The sequence below is a fragment of the Pan troglodytes genome, chromosome 11, assembly GCF_028858775.2.
Source record: "Pan troglodytes isolate AG18354 chromosome 11, NHGRI_mPanTro3-v2.0_pri, whole genome shotgun sequence".
NCBI classification, from domain to species: domain Eukaryota; kingdom Metazoa; phylum Chordata; class Mammalia; order Primates; family Hominidae; genus Pan; species Pan troglodytes.
Genome location: NC_072409.2, coordinates 21262081 through 21278249, shown reverse-complemented (window position 1 = coordinate 21278249; position 16169 = coordinate 21262081). Strand labels below are relative to the sequence as shown.

Here is a 16169-nt window from a genome sequence, read left to right as displayed (position 1 = left end):
ACCCAGGGGGTCTTTCTGTCTTCCAAATGTAGCTATTTGCTGTGGGGAGAGGAACTCAGTCCAAATGCCTCTGTTTGCTGTGACAGGATTTATAAATAAGTAAAACGCTTTATCAAACATTTATAGTTGTGTGTGAATCAGAAAAGAAAAAAGAAAGGAAGAGGCACGTGGGCTTGGGGTTTATTTATAGTGACTCTCTGCTTTTCCCTTTCCTGCCACAATTGCACAGCTTAGCTTTCATTTGCTTATGATTGTTCTTGGATAAACTTCACTTCCAAACAGAGGGTATTAATTATTAAAACACAGACCAGATAAAACAGCCCATGCTGTTCCCCCAAACAATGACAGGATGATGCGGCAGAAGGAAGCCACTAGAAAAAAGGGCAGAGAATTGCCAACACACGCTTTCAAACAGAGTCAATCTTTGGCAAAACTCATGTTAACGAACATTCTGTGGGCGCCTACTATGTGCAGCTTGGAGGCTACGTCAGACATGGTGGGGTGGGGCAGGGGGCTGGTGTGGGGAGGGAAGGTTTCCATGATGAATTAGAGACAGCTTTTAATTTATATCCCAGTGAAGGGAGGGAGTTCCCAACAAAAGCAAGGAGGAGATATGTAAACACCAAACTCTAAGAGAAAGTGCCTCTGAACAAAGTGCTTTGGGAACGGCATAACAGAGTACTTCCTCTTAGGAGGCATCCTGGTCTTGGAAGGAGAGCAGCTCTGGGATCTGGCTATCTTGGGTTTGAATCCCTGTTCCAGCACATCCTACCTCTGTGATCATGAGCATGGTCATCTCTTCATGACACAGGTGTGGTTATACCTCTTGGGGAAGGTCATTGTGAGGACTAAATATGAAAATTCATGTGAACTGCTAGACACATTGCATATAATCATTAAATAGCAAGTATTTAATAGCAATAAGATTCAGTTTGGCACATAGTAGGCACTAAATAAATCTCATACTTCCTTTCCTTTGCTTGAGAGTCTTAATTCAATTTCAATTGCATCCACCTTCCAGCCACTCCAAATACAATGTGCTTGTATATCATTGACATCCTCTGTTTCCCATTGTGTATCTCATCCTTATATGACCTCAGTCTCAATCTTCTTCAGAACTTATCTATTAATTAATGTATTCATCCATTAATATTGATTGAGCACCTGCTAGGTGACAACACTGATGAAGGCACTAGGGATTCAATGAAGAAGGAAGACAAAATTTCTACCTGCATGAAGCATGCTTTCTAATGGGGCAGAGAGAAATAACTGCATCAATAAGTAAAATATAAACTTTGTCAGATGATGCTAAACACTAAAGAGAAAGATCAGGCAGGAAGAAGAAGCATGAATTGCTGGAGTGAGTGCTATTTAAAATGAGAAGGCCTGGGGAGACCTTATGGGGAAAGTAACATGTATGCAGAGACTGAAGAGGTCACAAGCAGCCAGGTAGGTATTTAAGAGAAGAGTGTTCCAACAGAGAAGACAGCAGATGAAACACCTTGAGGCAGAAGCAGGCTTGGCCGTATCCCATTTCTCATTTTAGTCTTCAGAAAAGAGGCAGGGAGCAGAGTGATTTGATTTTGCAAAACAACTCTGCTTTTCCCACATACTAATATAAGCAAGCCATACCTTGCCAGGTATCATATCCATTGTCCACATTAGGTTCCACAAATACATGTACCAAGAGACAGATGCCTAGATGTGTTCTGCCCCTACTTTATGTGACAGGGCAGCATGGTTCTAGGCTGGGCTCAAAGTTGCTGGGAACCGCATCGTTACCACCAACCATGCCATCTTGAGATCCTGAGCTCTCCAAGGATGAGAGCTCTCAGCAACATCCCATAGAATTTGGACTAACCCCTCAGGATGCTAGCACTTTGCAGGAGGAATTTAAATAAAACCAGAAACAAACAAAGGCAAAAGAAAAAAAGAAAAGAAAAAATATTACGAGGAAGCACAGAATAGAAATATTCTCCTTTGCCCAACTAATTGAAACATTCACAGGTATGCAATGCCTCACAGAGTACAGGTACAGGGTTAGTGTCATGTCCAAAGAGTAAAGGCTCCAGAGAAAGCCCTGCCTGCATGGGTTCCTGGCCTAGCTGTGTGACTGCAGAAGGGTTGTTTAACCTCTCTGTGGATGAATCTATAAAATGAAACTAATAACAGTACTTTTCTCAAAGCACTGGTGTTAATGTAAAATGAGTTATTTGAGTAAATGTCTAACCTAGTACCTGGTATGGAGTAATCTATTTGATATGGTTTGGCTGTGTCCCCACCCAAATCTCATATTGAATCATAATCCCCATATGTCAATGGAGGGACCTGGTGGGAAGTGACTGGATCATGGGATCGGTTTCCCCCATGCTGTTCTCGTGATAGTGAGTGAGATCTCATGAGATCTGATGGTTTTACAAGGGGCTCTTCCCCCTTTGCTCCTTCTTCTCTCTCCTACTGCCTTGTGAAGAAGGTGCTTGCTCCTTCTTCACCTTCGGCCATAATTGTAAGTTTAAGTTTCCTGAGGCCTCCCCAGCCATGTGGAACTGTGACTCAATTAAACCTCTTTCCTTTATAAATTACCGAGTCTTGGGCACTTCTTTATAGCAGTGTGAAATGAACTAATACACTATCTAAACATTAGTGTTTAAAAGAATGACTATATACATTTTGGTAAATTCATATAAGGGGACACTATATCGTAATTAAAAAAAATTATCAATACTTGCAACAACATGGATGAATCTCAAACATGATGTTTTGAGTGAAAAGAAGGCAGACACAAAATAACACATCTGTAGGATCGCATATCTATGAAGCACAGGAAATATCAATTTATGATCTAAGAAGCCAGAGTACTGTTTACTTTTTATGGGTGGACATGGTCTAGGAAGGTACAAAAAAATGAAACATAAGGGGTGCTAGAATTATTCTATCATAAGGCTGCCCAGCAGAACTTTCTGTTACAATGACATTGTTCATATTCTATGTTGTGTGACACAGTAGGTACTGTAGAATAGGCATATGCTGCCACCGGGTCCTTAGAATGTGGCTTGTTTAACCAAAGAACTGGACTTTTAAGTTTAATTAATTTTCATTAATTTTAATTTCAAAGGCCACTGTATTGGGAGGCACAGATCTATATGTTGGTCTGGGTGGTGGTTACTTGAGTATAGACATACGTAAAGAAAACCAAGAATACATTTAATTCTAGTGCAATTTATATGCACTGCATATACTTTATTGAGTGTTACCTTTTAAAAATTAGCTATGACTATTAATCTACATGCATCACCTCATACATTCCTCACACACTTGAGGTAATATAGAGAGGAAAGTCCCCATTGTCCGCATTTCTGAACTGGTTCAGCTGTGGCTCAGAGAGGTGGATGTGATCTGGGAATGGTCACGTGGCTTGTGAATCCCAGAGTGGGCAACATTTCTATCCAAGTTTTCTCTCACGAATGGGAAAAAGGCAATGTAAAATAACCTGCTGAGATGATTTCACTCAACAATTCATTCATCAAGGGCATACTGTTTGAGTGCCAGAGGCTGTTTTAGATGCTTAAAAGAAAACACTGGACAAAAGGGAAAGTTCTGGTTTCCATGGAGCTTTCATTAGGAATCTTTGCTCATCCCACACTTTGGCCACCCCTTGGGTCCCTTACCTGAAGTAACTTGACCATGGGCCAAATTGTGTGAAATCAGACTCAACTAAGCATTCGCAGTTACCTATGCTCTAGATTTGACTCCTGCTTCCTACTGGAACTACCTAGGCTTCTTGTTCTTCTAGACTTAGATTTTCTCATTTATAAAATAAGGAAAGGGATAAAAGAAGACATACAGGAAAAATACTAACTAACATAAAGGCAAACAGCATGTATGGCAATAAAGATTCTTATTACTTAATTGTAAAACACCAATTACTTACAAAAAATAAATAAAACCACAGCAATCCAAAACTTCATTCACTTAGCAATCTGGCCCCAAAACAAGAAAGCAAAACCTGTTAGAAACAAATGAAATTCACCAATCTTGAGTTTGAATGAAAGATTTTTGCACATCTGTCTTAAAAGCAACAGTAACTACAAAAAAATCAAGCAGGCAAAAAATTAGATATAGAAATTTGGTCAGTAAAAGTAACAGGTAGTATCTAATGGTTACACATGAAATGTTTTGTCCATTAATTAGAAAATGTACAGTGTTTCTCAAACACACAGAAACTATTTATAAAAAGTAGCCATGCTCCAGGGTACAAAGCAAACCTAACAAATAGCCAAGAATTTAATAGTACCCAGAACATATTATTTAATAAAATACAGTAAAATTAGTGTTAATAACAAAAAGTTTTCTAAACATATACCTGGAAATGTAAATAAAAATGTCCAAATAATAAACAAAATAATAAAAAATAGAATTAAACAACATGCACGCTACATAGCAAAACTTGAGGTCTAGAGATAAAGAAACACTTCAGAGAAAGTTATACCACTTGATGCAAATATTGTTAAAAAGAAAGATTGAAAAATAATCATCTAGGCATTTAAGAAGTTAAAAAAGAATGGCAATAATAATAAAGAATGTAGAATAAAGAAAATATGATAAAAATTAATGATACAGAAGAGAAATAATATAGAATATCAACAAATCATGAGCAAAGTTTTTTTAAACATTTTATCACTACGTCTTGCTCTCTCTCCTTTACTCTTACTAAAAAACAGAAACCAAAACCAAAAACAAAAAACAACCCTAATAAAATAGATATAATATAACACCAACAAGATTGACAGACAAGGCATGAAAACAAAATCTCTGGAATTAAAATGAGGACAGAATTATAGATGTGGTAGAGACTTGGGATATGTATATCTAGCTAGCTAACTAGATAGATAGATAGATAGATAGATAGATAGATAGATAGATAAATAGATAGATTAGATAGACACACAAACATGAATACACATACTTATTTATCACAGGTATACAAACACACATGCATATATAATATTATCTGCTAAATATTTAACAAATAATATTAAACAACACAAGACAATATGTCTATAAATGAGACAACTTGGAAAAAATAAGTGAGTCTCAGGAAAATAACAAATACTAAAACAGAGTTAAGAAGAAACAGACAACTAAAATAGCCATATAAATATTTGAACCAATAGTCAGAAATTACCATCTAACAAATAGACAAACATCAAACAAATAGACTTAAGCATAAATTCTAGCAAACTTTATGAGATATACCCACTTCACATAATAATTACATATACAAATATTTATACACAATAGCATGACAGCACAAGAAGGAAGGCTGTGTAAACCTCATGTTTTATGAAGCTAGGATAATGTTGATATTGGAACCTAACAAAGATGTTAAAAAACGTAAGGATAGTTTACTAATAGAAATGACAGTAATACACTACACAATCAGGTTAAAAGAGAAGACGTCACCTCACTTGATGCTGAAAGAGTATTTAATAAATTGTAATATCCAATCACGGCTTGAAAAACGATTAGTATATTAGGAATAGAAGGAAAATTTGCTGTCAAAAGTTTACTAACATTTACTATTTGGTTATCTAACAAAAACCTAACACTCTATCATTATGATATATTATGACATATAGTGATAGAGCTTTAGTTTTATTTTCTTTAAAGTCAAGTACAAGAAAATGGCATGCTCTGCCATCATTTTTCTTCAACACTGAATGGGAGGCCCAGTCTGGAAGAGCATTAGAACAAGATAATTCAAATACAAGATACAAAGATTTGCAAGACTATTAATGGCAAATTATGTCATTTTTTCCACATGAAAATTTAAAAAAAATCTAGAGGCTAAAAGTAATAAAATAATCACATCTTCTGGCTTCAATCAAAGAAAAACTGACGTTCTTATACACAAGAAAGGAACAATTAAGAAATGTAATACAAGTGAAAAGATACAATTTGCAACAGTTGCAGAAATAGTGATGCTGGTAGAAATTAGATACAACTAAAAGTTTGTGATATATGTATAGATAAAATGTTTAGATGTTCAATTCTATTCATAGCCATACAAGAAGGCTCAAATAAAGAAATATATTATTTCATGGATGAGAAGTATAAGTTTTGTGAATTTTGCAAGTGAGTCTGTAAATTGAATGTAATCCCAATCCCAGTGACAGCAAGCCTTTTCATAAATAAGACTTTATCTTAAAATTCACACAGAAGAGTAATGAGAGAAAAATAGCTAAGACATTTACAGAAGAAAATGAATGAGGGAGTCCTGCCCTTTCTGATACCAAGATATTACAAAACCATAATAACTAAAAGTAGCATGGTACTAGAACAGGAGAGCTCAGAAACTGACCTCCAGATACACGAGGACTTGTCCTATGACAGTGGTGTCATAAATCCATGGAGTGAGAATGGACTCCAGATAGTGAACTAGGACAATTAGCTATCCATGTGAAAAACTAAAGCAAACAAAGTCCATGGTTAAAGACTGAAATGTTTACAAGCAAAATCTTAAAAATTTAGAAGAAATTATAGGTGCATAACTAAGACACTAGGATAGTAAAAAATTCTAAATTCCTCAGTTATTCACAAAAAGTATAAACTACAAATGAAAAAAACATTGTAGAATTAAAATGAAAATATTCAAAATTAGGAAATGATTTTCTTAACAAAACTAAAACATAAGTCATAGATTGGAAGAAGATATTTTCACATGACAAAGGCCTACTTATGTTTTTAAATATGATTATTATCAATATTTATAAGGAACATTTATTAATCAGGTAAAAAAAAAACCATCATAAAAATACGCAAAAGATATAATCAGGATTGAAAAAGAAAGAAAATTTAATATAAGGAAAAATGTTTAACCTCATTATTATCTTTGACATGCAAATTAAATAATCATTGAAGTTATAATTTCATATCTTACAGAATGGCAAAATATAATAAGGGTTGTTGAGAATTTGGGAAAATGAGAGATTTTATTCATTGCTGGTGGAGTGTGGTAAGATAAAAAATTTAAAAGCACAGGACACAGGACAATCTTAGATAAGATTATGATACCATATATAAAGTAAAAGTATAACTATCCAAATAGGTTAGAAATATCAACCTTTGTGTAGTAAGAAACAGAATCAGTGAAGTTGATTAGCTATGTGTAATTTAACATTTTAAATATAAAAAAATCCGATGTATACCACAAAATATTTGTATTCTCATTTGGGTGGTTAGAATATATGTAATTATATTTACTTTACTGCATGATTAAAGTAATTTGTAACTAAAAATAAAGTACATTTTAGGAGTGTTTTAGAAAAGATTTAATTGAAGAAAAAAAAGATAGATATGAGGATGTAAAGATGAAGCCAAGGGAAAGATCAGCGCTAAAATTTAACTTACAGTGCCAGGTACAGTGGCTTACACCTCTAAACCCCACAACTTGGGAGGCTGAGGTGGGAGGCTTGCTCAAGGCCAGGAGTTCAAGACCAGCCTAAGTAGCATAGCAAGACTTCATCTCTAAAAAATTGTTTTAATTAGCTAGGCATGATGGTGTACTCCTGTAGTCCCAGCTACTTGAGAGACTGAGGTAGGAGATTGCTTGAGCCTATGAGTTGCAGTGAGCTATGATCACACCACTGCACTCTAGCCTGGGTGACAGAATAAGACCTTGTCTCTAAAAAGTAAAGAATTAATACATACAATGTCTGGTATATTTCCTAGAGTTTCTGTTTCAAATTAGACTCTGAGCATTCTAGCAGACAGTACAAACATGGAAAACTTGTTATAGTATTCAGATGTCTAAAAAGTTTAAAATAACCATCTGGCCAAAGAACAGTAATCCTGATTCTGGTTTTTGAGGACAATGTTCCTATTTCATAACCTGTGTGAGTTATTAAGTAACAGCCTCACCCAGACCCTCTATGAAATTAGAGTGAACTACAATGAGGTCTAATGATAAAAACAGTACCTGTATAGTCCAAGGAGTGTCTAAACAGTTTATGCTCTGTAACTAACTTAATACTTACAGCTAGCCTTGTTTTATTATTATCACCATTTTATGCATAAGGAAGCTGAGGGACAAATCAGTTAAATAACTTGACTCAGTCCTACAGCTGTGAAGTGGAGAAACCTGGAACAGAATGTATTCTCTCCACCGCCCGGTGTTAATGTCATCAAGGCAAAGTCAGCTTCACAGAAATAGTTTCATCATCTCCAAGTAAGATGGTCCAGGTGTGTCTGGGACCTTAGAATTGTGTGACCAAAGCTATAGATTCCCTCTCTCAGAAACTAAAGGTACCGAATGTTTTGCAAATATTTTCAGTGTAAAACTCAAATATGGGCCCCACATTTTAAAAATCCTGCTCTAGAAAGGAGTGAGCAAATTGCATCTTCTCAGTCATTGATCTATGTATCTACCTGTTCACCATGGGGCATCCTTAATTTGGGAGGATTGCTAATATAATTAACATAGTAGGAGTGCACAAGAACTACTAGTTGTGATTAGAGTCATCATTTTTATTATTGTTATATGCAGCAACCTGCGACCTGTTCTCTCAGCTTCCATGTGTGGCCTCTAATCCTCCATGCTTCCTTTAGTGGTAGGTGGGGCCCCTTCAGGAATAAATCTGAACTTGTCCATCCTGTGCCTCATTTGTTCCACACTCTACAAGGGCTTCACACTTAGAGGAGAATCCCAGCTCTTTACCATCAACTCCAAGGCCCCGTGTGATCGGGCCCTGTCTTAGGTCTCCAATCTCACCATCTATAATTCTCACCTTTTCTTACCCACTCCATCCTATTGTCCCTTGTTGTTGGAATCTATCTCAAAGCCTTGCCTTATTTCAAATACTCTCTTGTTCTCTGATAATCTCTCTGAATTAGCAGTGCTTCATCCCTTTCATTCTTTATTCTCTCTACTCCATCTTGACCCTTATCTCCATCCTTCATGAATGTTTTTATGAATGTATTCATGTAACGAATGTCCATGCTCTCCACTAGAATGAAAGCTCCACAAGGACAAGTACTGGTCTATTTTGAGCACTGCTGTGTCCCTGCTACCTGAAAGGCACCCAGCAGAGAACAGGCACTCAATGAGTGTCAGTGAACAGAAGGAAAGGAGAGGGGTAGGGAAGTGAGTTGGTTTTTGTGATGATAACTTTTGGATACTGTTTTGGACAGATCTGTGTGCCCAATTTTGAAGTAGATTGGTTTCACCCTCAAGCACTTAAGGACCAGAGATATATGTCCAACAGGAGAGGCCAGCATAGACAAAAATCAGCAGCAAATTCCCCAACATCCCTCACTAACTGCTCCAGGGCAGGCAATGAAAGGACAATGGATAAGCGCTCAGAGGGACAAAATCAGAGGGGGCAAAGTTCTAGGATCTCTGCTGGCAGGAAAAGTGTGGAATTCTGGCCTGCCTATCCTGGCATAGAATCCTCACCACTCAGATCCAATTAGCAAGGGCACAGAGAAGACGCAGGCAGGGAAATCAAAGTGCCAAGGGCTGGCAAAACATCATCGGCAGGGGAGAAGGCTGGGCCCAGCTGGGCTGCATAGAGCGGCACCAGCCCTAATTAAGTTATTAGACACACACGGCTGCAGCCAGGGTGTTCCTGGGCCCACCACCACAGACAGTGATGGCTCTGTGGGAGGCTGCTGACTCAGGATTCCAACTGAGCTCCCTCCAGCCCTCTCACAGCCTGTTTTTCCTTCTCCTTTCTTCCTTTATTCTTTTGTAAACATAGTAGATGAAGCGGATATTCCCTGAGAGTAGTAACAGAGATAACGTACATGCACACAATCCTTAACAGTCTATATGACACACCATTAGCTCATTTCTTTTATTTATGTATTCAGCCAATATGTATTGAAGGCTTACTATGTGCCAGGAAATATCCCATGTGCTGATTACAGAGTATGTGTGAACAGACTTAGAATTCCAACCACCAGAGCTTTCTTTCTACTTTGGGAAGGACAAGACTATATATGTACATAGCATATGTATGTATGCATACATGTATATAAATATATATAATGATATGCTGATATATACATATTTTCACATATATATGCATATGTGGGGATATATATATATGTGTGTGTGTGTGTATATATATCCACATATCTTCTATATATAGTCATCTTGAGATAAGTAACCCAGCTTGTTGCCATTTCCATCTCCCACATGGTGAACCAGTCTCCAAGAGGTAAAATGGATTACTTAGGATGACACCATCCTAATAGGAGACCCCATCATTTGTAACACTAGGGAAGGGATTAGCAATATTCTTCTGGCTCCTAAAAGGAAGTCTCTCTTCTTCCTCTTCTTGGTTGCTTCTCCTTCTTGCAACTCTTCCTTGCCCCCATCTCTTCTCTTACCTTTGATAAATAAAAGTGTAATGTAAGGACATGAGGGCTTCCCTCCTATGCTTGTTTCTCTCCTATGTTTGCTGTACTCCAGGACTGCTGGGCCTAAAGGCACAGGCAGGGCCTTTCTGCCTGATTCTGAAAGACCCCACTGCAGATCTGTCATTCAGACCCCACTGCAGATCTGTCATTTCAGGCTGCTGAAAGTTGGTGTTTAGGGACTTACTTTACCCCCAGTCCCCTGGTTTTGCCATTTCCTTACCTCAGACATTACCCTCCCTATTCAAGGATGTAGGATGTAGGTGATGGATGATGCTTCTGAGATCATTGGTTCTCATTTGATAGATGGGAAAACTGAGGTCCATCTAAGGGCATCCAATTCAAATGGCAGATCTGCAGCAAAGCTTTGAATAAAATGCAGGGAGGCCCATTTCCAGATCAGTGCTGTATCATCTCTTGGAGCATGCTAGCTCTGCATCTCTCATTTGATTCACAGAGTAGTCTTCCATTCTTGATCTCTCTGCCTTTTTTCTGATCTAAGCTTGTGCCACCATGTTAAATGATCTTTCTGGGAGGAAGGCTATCTGGGCATGACACTTCTCAGTTAAAAGTTTTCAGTGGCTCCCCGGGGTCTCCCAGATAAAGTCCCAGGACCCTGGTGATCTGACCCATCTCTTCCTCTACAGTCTGCTCTTTCTGTTCATGTTCCTTTGTTGCCAGCCACTTGAAACTTCTCACAGTTCCTACAATGTTCTCTCCCTGTTGCCTTGGGACCTTTACACATCCCCTTTCCCTTGCCCCTGGGTTCACTGATGAGCTTATCTTCAAATTCAGCTCAAATGTCTCCTCTTGAGGGAAGGTCTCATCCACATCGTCAGCACATTTGAATGCCATTTCCTCTGTGATCCTGGAATATTTGTTCATATCCATATTTCAGCACACTCACAGCAATCATTTATTGACTGCTTACTATGCACCGAGCACCATTCTAAACAACTGATCTGGAGTATCTTTTTTTTTTTTTTTGGACAGGAAGTATAATTTATTGGTGAGTATTAAGAGGGGGCAGCACAGTGGAAGCCCTCATGAGTGCAGGGCCTGCCACTTGTCCAGAGGGCCACGACTGGGGATGTACTTGACCCCACAGCCATCAGGGATGAGCTGCTTCTCAGCCACCATGTCTTCAAATTCATCAACATTGAACTTGGTGAAGCCCCACTTCTTTGAGATGCGGATCTTCTGGTGGCCAGGAAACTTGAACTTGGCCCTGCGCAGGGCCTCAATTACATGCTCCTTGTTCTGCAGCTTGGTGTGGATGGACATGATAACTTGGCCAATGTGAACCCTGGTCACAGTGCCCTGGGGCTTTCCAAAGGCACCTTGCATGCCTGTTTGGAGGCTGCATTGGGGTAGCGCAAGGTCAGAAACATAAACATACATCTGAAAGGCCTGTTTCCATGGTCCCTTAAAGCAACCCATACAACAAACAGGCTGCATACACTACCAAGAAAGCTGCTGTTTGCAGCCATTGCACAATGGGCCCCCATGAGGAAAGGAACCCAGTTGGCTTAATTGGCTGCAGATGATCTGGAGTATTTCAATTATTCTTCACAGCAATGTATAAGCTGAGAATGCTCACATAACTATTTCAGAGATGGGGAAACTGAAGCCCAGAGATGTCAAATAACTTGCCCCAGGTCAAAGAGCTGGTAAGTATCAGAGCTAAGATTGGGTTCTGGCAAATGTCTCAAATACATTTCATACTGCTGAAATTGCCTGTTTACTCAACTCTCTTACACACAACCATAAACTTGTTGAAGGTATTAATCCCTCTATAACCTAGCACTTAGCACAGTGACTTCATTCTGTACATGGAGTGTGCACTTTGTAAATGGCCATTGAGTGAACAATACAAGACGCTCTTCTATTTTATTTTATAGCATGCTAGACAACAGGATAGCACAGTGGCAAAAAACACAGACTCTGGAGTCAGACCCAGGTCCCAATTGTAGCTCTACCACTTCCTGGTGCTTAAAGCAGGTCCTGTTTTGCCTGGTCTGTTTCACAGGGCTAATGATGATACCATATGGAAAAATCCTATGTATTAAATAAAGAAATCCATAGCAAGTACAAAACATAGCACTTGGATCTCAATAGACAATAGATACTCAGTGTTTGTTATAATGGCCGTTATCATTCACTGTGTTCCTTCCCTTACCCCTTTTTCTTTCTTTCTCTCTCTCTTTCCTGCTCACCTTAAGCAAGAGGCGTCCTCTCAGCAAGACTCGTTTGGGATTCGCAAAAGCTGAGAGGGAGCATGACTTCTCTGGCCCACTGAGCCCAGTGCCCTCCTTCCCCACCCCATGCTGCCACCTTCCAGCTGTGAAATGGTGTCCCTGCTCAACTGGGCCCCAAAGCTGTCAGGGGGCTGCCAATTTCACAGTTCACAAGGCTGCTGTTCCCCCCGATTAATGGGGTGCCAGCAGCCATGGGCAGGGCTCTGATACCAGTCATATGGGCTCTCTCTCCCCTGCCCACACTTCCTGAGGAAAAGAGAGCAGGCCAGCCTCATGCATATTTATGTAGGGGGAGAAATGATTTTGTACTGCATGCCTTCCAAAAAAAAAAAAATAATAAGATTTCACCCAAGTCCCAGGCATTTCCCTGAGTGAACTCAGCATGCTTCAGGGAAGAAAATGACACAGACACAGACACACACACACACACACACACAAACACACACCCCACAGATGCACACACGGCATAATGAAAAACTGAAAACACTTTATATACCACTGATCTGAGCAGAGTGTTCTCACACCAAGGATGACCCAGGAGACACAGGAGATATTAAACCCTAGAGCATGGACAGAATTATTTTGAAATTAATCCAGTTCCACCCTATAGCTCTAGGGAAATTAGAACAGATAAGGTCCAAATGCAGCCGGGCACTCAAGGCCTGCCCCACCACCTCCTAATCACTGCTTTTGTCTACAGCATTCCTGACCTCAGACTAAGCTGTTCTCTGTTCCTTGTATAAGCAATCACTTTCGGTGGTATATGCCATAGTGGGACAGAAGAAAAGCTTTCATCTTAGGGCAATCCCAGTCCTTCTGTTCCAGTTACAGAACGTCTTAAAAGCCACTTCAGCTTGCAATGTCTCGGTGCCCCCATCTCTGTGTCCTAGAAAAAACTGACCCAGGCTTCCTCACTGTGTTTGAGCCACATTGGCCTTCTAGGCCATTAAGCAAGCCAAGTTTTTATTTCAAGAGACTCTTCCTGATATTGAAACATCACGTTGGGCCCCACAAATACAGACAATTATTATTTGTCAATTAAAAAATAAAATAGAACTTTTAAAAAGATCACTTTCTCTGTTCTTCAGTTCATTTGGTTGAATGCTACATACCCTTCTAATTCCAGCTTAAATCTTCCTTCCTCAGAAAGGCCTTCTTGAACAGCCAAATTGAGGTCAAGTATCCCCTTTCTTCTCCCAGAGCATGCAGTATGTTTCCTTCCTGGCAGCTTTGTGTTAATTAAATTAGTAATTGTGTGATAAGTTGGTTCAGGTCTCCAGTCTCAAGTCTGATTTTCTCATTAGAGGATAGCATCTCTGAGGGAAAGGGTCACGCCAGCACTTTCACTGCTCTGTCCTAATGAGTATTTGGTAAATGAATGAATGAATGAATTGCTGAGTAGTTGCGAGAATTAAATAAAGAAGCATATAAAGCACCCGATCTATCTGCAGAGGACTTGCTCACAACACACTATAATAACTAACATTAATTGACCCTTTTTCTTGTGATAAGCACTCCTTTAAGCATTGTGACATGTATTAATCATTTAGTCTTACATAAATTACATCATTTGTTCTTACAACAACTCGGGGATCCACATCCTTATTGTCTCCATTTTGGAAACGAGGACAGTGAGACGAAGGGGAGCATTTACTAATTTGCCCAAGGTTATACATAGCTAGTAAGTATCAGTAAATTTCAGGAGTTGACCTAGGTAGCCTAGTCCCAGAGTCCACATTTCTATCCACTACTCTCTAGAAAGATATTAGTTCCATCCCTTCACCTTCCCTCTCAGATATGTTCAGGCTTAGATACCTTGGTTGAAGACTTTGTCTTCCACAAAGCCTTTCCTGATTTGCCAGCCTCACTCTATTACATCTGAAAACCTACATCCCCCTTTCCCACATCCATGCATAGACAGCTGGGGTTATGAAATGCAGCCCTGATATCAGAATATCCTCTACTGCCCTCCCTCTGGATCTTTTATGGGTGGAGCAAACCTCATTTTCTTGCAATGTGAGGACACAGTCCAGAAATTGCTTTCTCCTCTGGGGTCCTACAGGGAGACACCCAGCCCTCAGGACCAAGCCAATTTAACACTCAGGAGAACCCTCTCCTCCTGGAATATCCATCTGACCTCCTTTCTGAGATAGCTACAGGTTAAGAGCCAGAAGAAGGTGTAGAGACCTCACAATCCGTCTGCCCACATATAAACAGGCTGAGGCCCAGGGTTGAGAAGGACAACTCAGGCAACAGGCACGCTGAAGGCACAGCCCAGGCTCTCTCATTTCCACCTGAGTGCCCACCCTCTGTAGCACACTGCCTCCTCTCCCCTGGAGCAGAGCCGGGGGTATAGCAAGCAGACACTGCCAAGGACACAGCTGGAGCTGTGCCGAGCCAAAGCAGGCGGACTGTCTGTCCATGGGGCGAGGCTGCTTCCTGGGGTGATGAACAGCGCCAATCAGGCAGCACTTAACGCAATTATAATGAAGTAGATGCATCTGCTCTCCGAAGGCTTCATTCACCAGGGAAATCATGAGGAAGTAATATCTCTGTCTGCTGACCTCCTTGGGACACTCTCAGGGACAGTCCTGGAGCCAGGAAGCTGTTGACATGGACCGGAGACTGGCTCAGCCATCTCAGAATGGCAGTGACTGACACCCTTTCTCTCTTTTGCATCATTTCTGTAAAAGGAGCTGTCAGTAGATAAGAGTTCACATGAGAGAATGTCTTCCTCTTTTCCTGGTTTTTCTAATAACCTCACCCCTATATACACTGTTGGTCATGCCTGCAAGTCATATGACACTGAGTTCCAACTCAGCTTCCACTGATTTTAATGTATATCCACACCCCACAGTTCCACTGAAGAATGCAGGTTTAGACCAGCAAGGAAGGGTCCAAGCTGTTCATGATACAGATGGGAAGACTGAGACTCAGGGAGGAGATATGACTTTCCCAAGATTATTACTATTTGTGTCAGGTGACCTCTACACCAGATTGTTCATATATTATTGCATTTCATCCTGAAAATAACCCGAGGAGAGTCCAACACTATTAAAAGCCAGCTTCACAGGTAAGGAATTCGAGACTAAAATAGGTTACTTACTCTGTCCACGATTGAGGCACTGTATGGGCACATGATTCATACCCACATCTGCCCATTCCACACCCATCTTGCTACTATCCATCATCCCAGAAAGCCCTGACGTTATAGATTGGCTTTGGTTTATAGACTAGTGTGTCTATAAACATTTTGATAAGCTAAAAGTTGGTGAAATCCTCTTCTTTTTTACATTTATTCCTAGTGCTATATATGAAAAGAATCCTGTGGTGAATTGCTTTTGTAAAATGAAGAATCATTTAGGAAAATAATCTGTCACTTCCTGATTTATTTCTTTGCTAAGCTGAGCTTTTCACAAATCAGTCTCCTTTGAAGCAAGGCACACCAGCCCTGCTCTGGGCAGATGGACTCCCTACTATTCTGGACAGGAT

General features: G+C 39.8%; 1 protein-coding gene and 1 non-coding gene across 5 annotated transcripts in view; both read right to left on the bottom strand.

The window, feature by feature from the left end:
* Nucleotides 1-16169, bottom strand: part of ASTN2 (astrotactin 2) — a 980365-nt gene that overhangs the window by 734276 nt on the left and 229920 nt on the right. The window lies entirely within an intron of this gene.
* LOC112204464 (small nucleolar RNA SNORA70) lies at nucleotides 11828-11962 on the bottom strand. Its single transcript, XR_002938109.1, has one exon. It is a non-coding gene; the product is annotated as a small nucleolar RNA SNORA70 (small nucleolar RNA).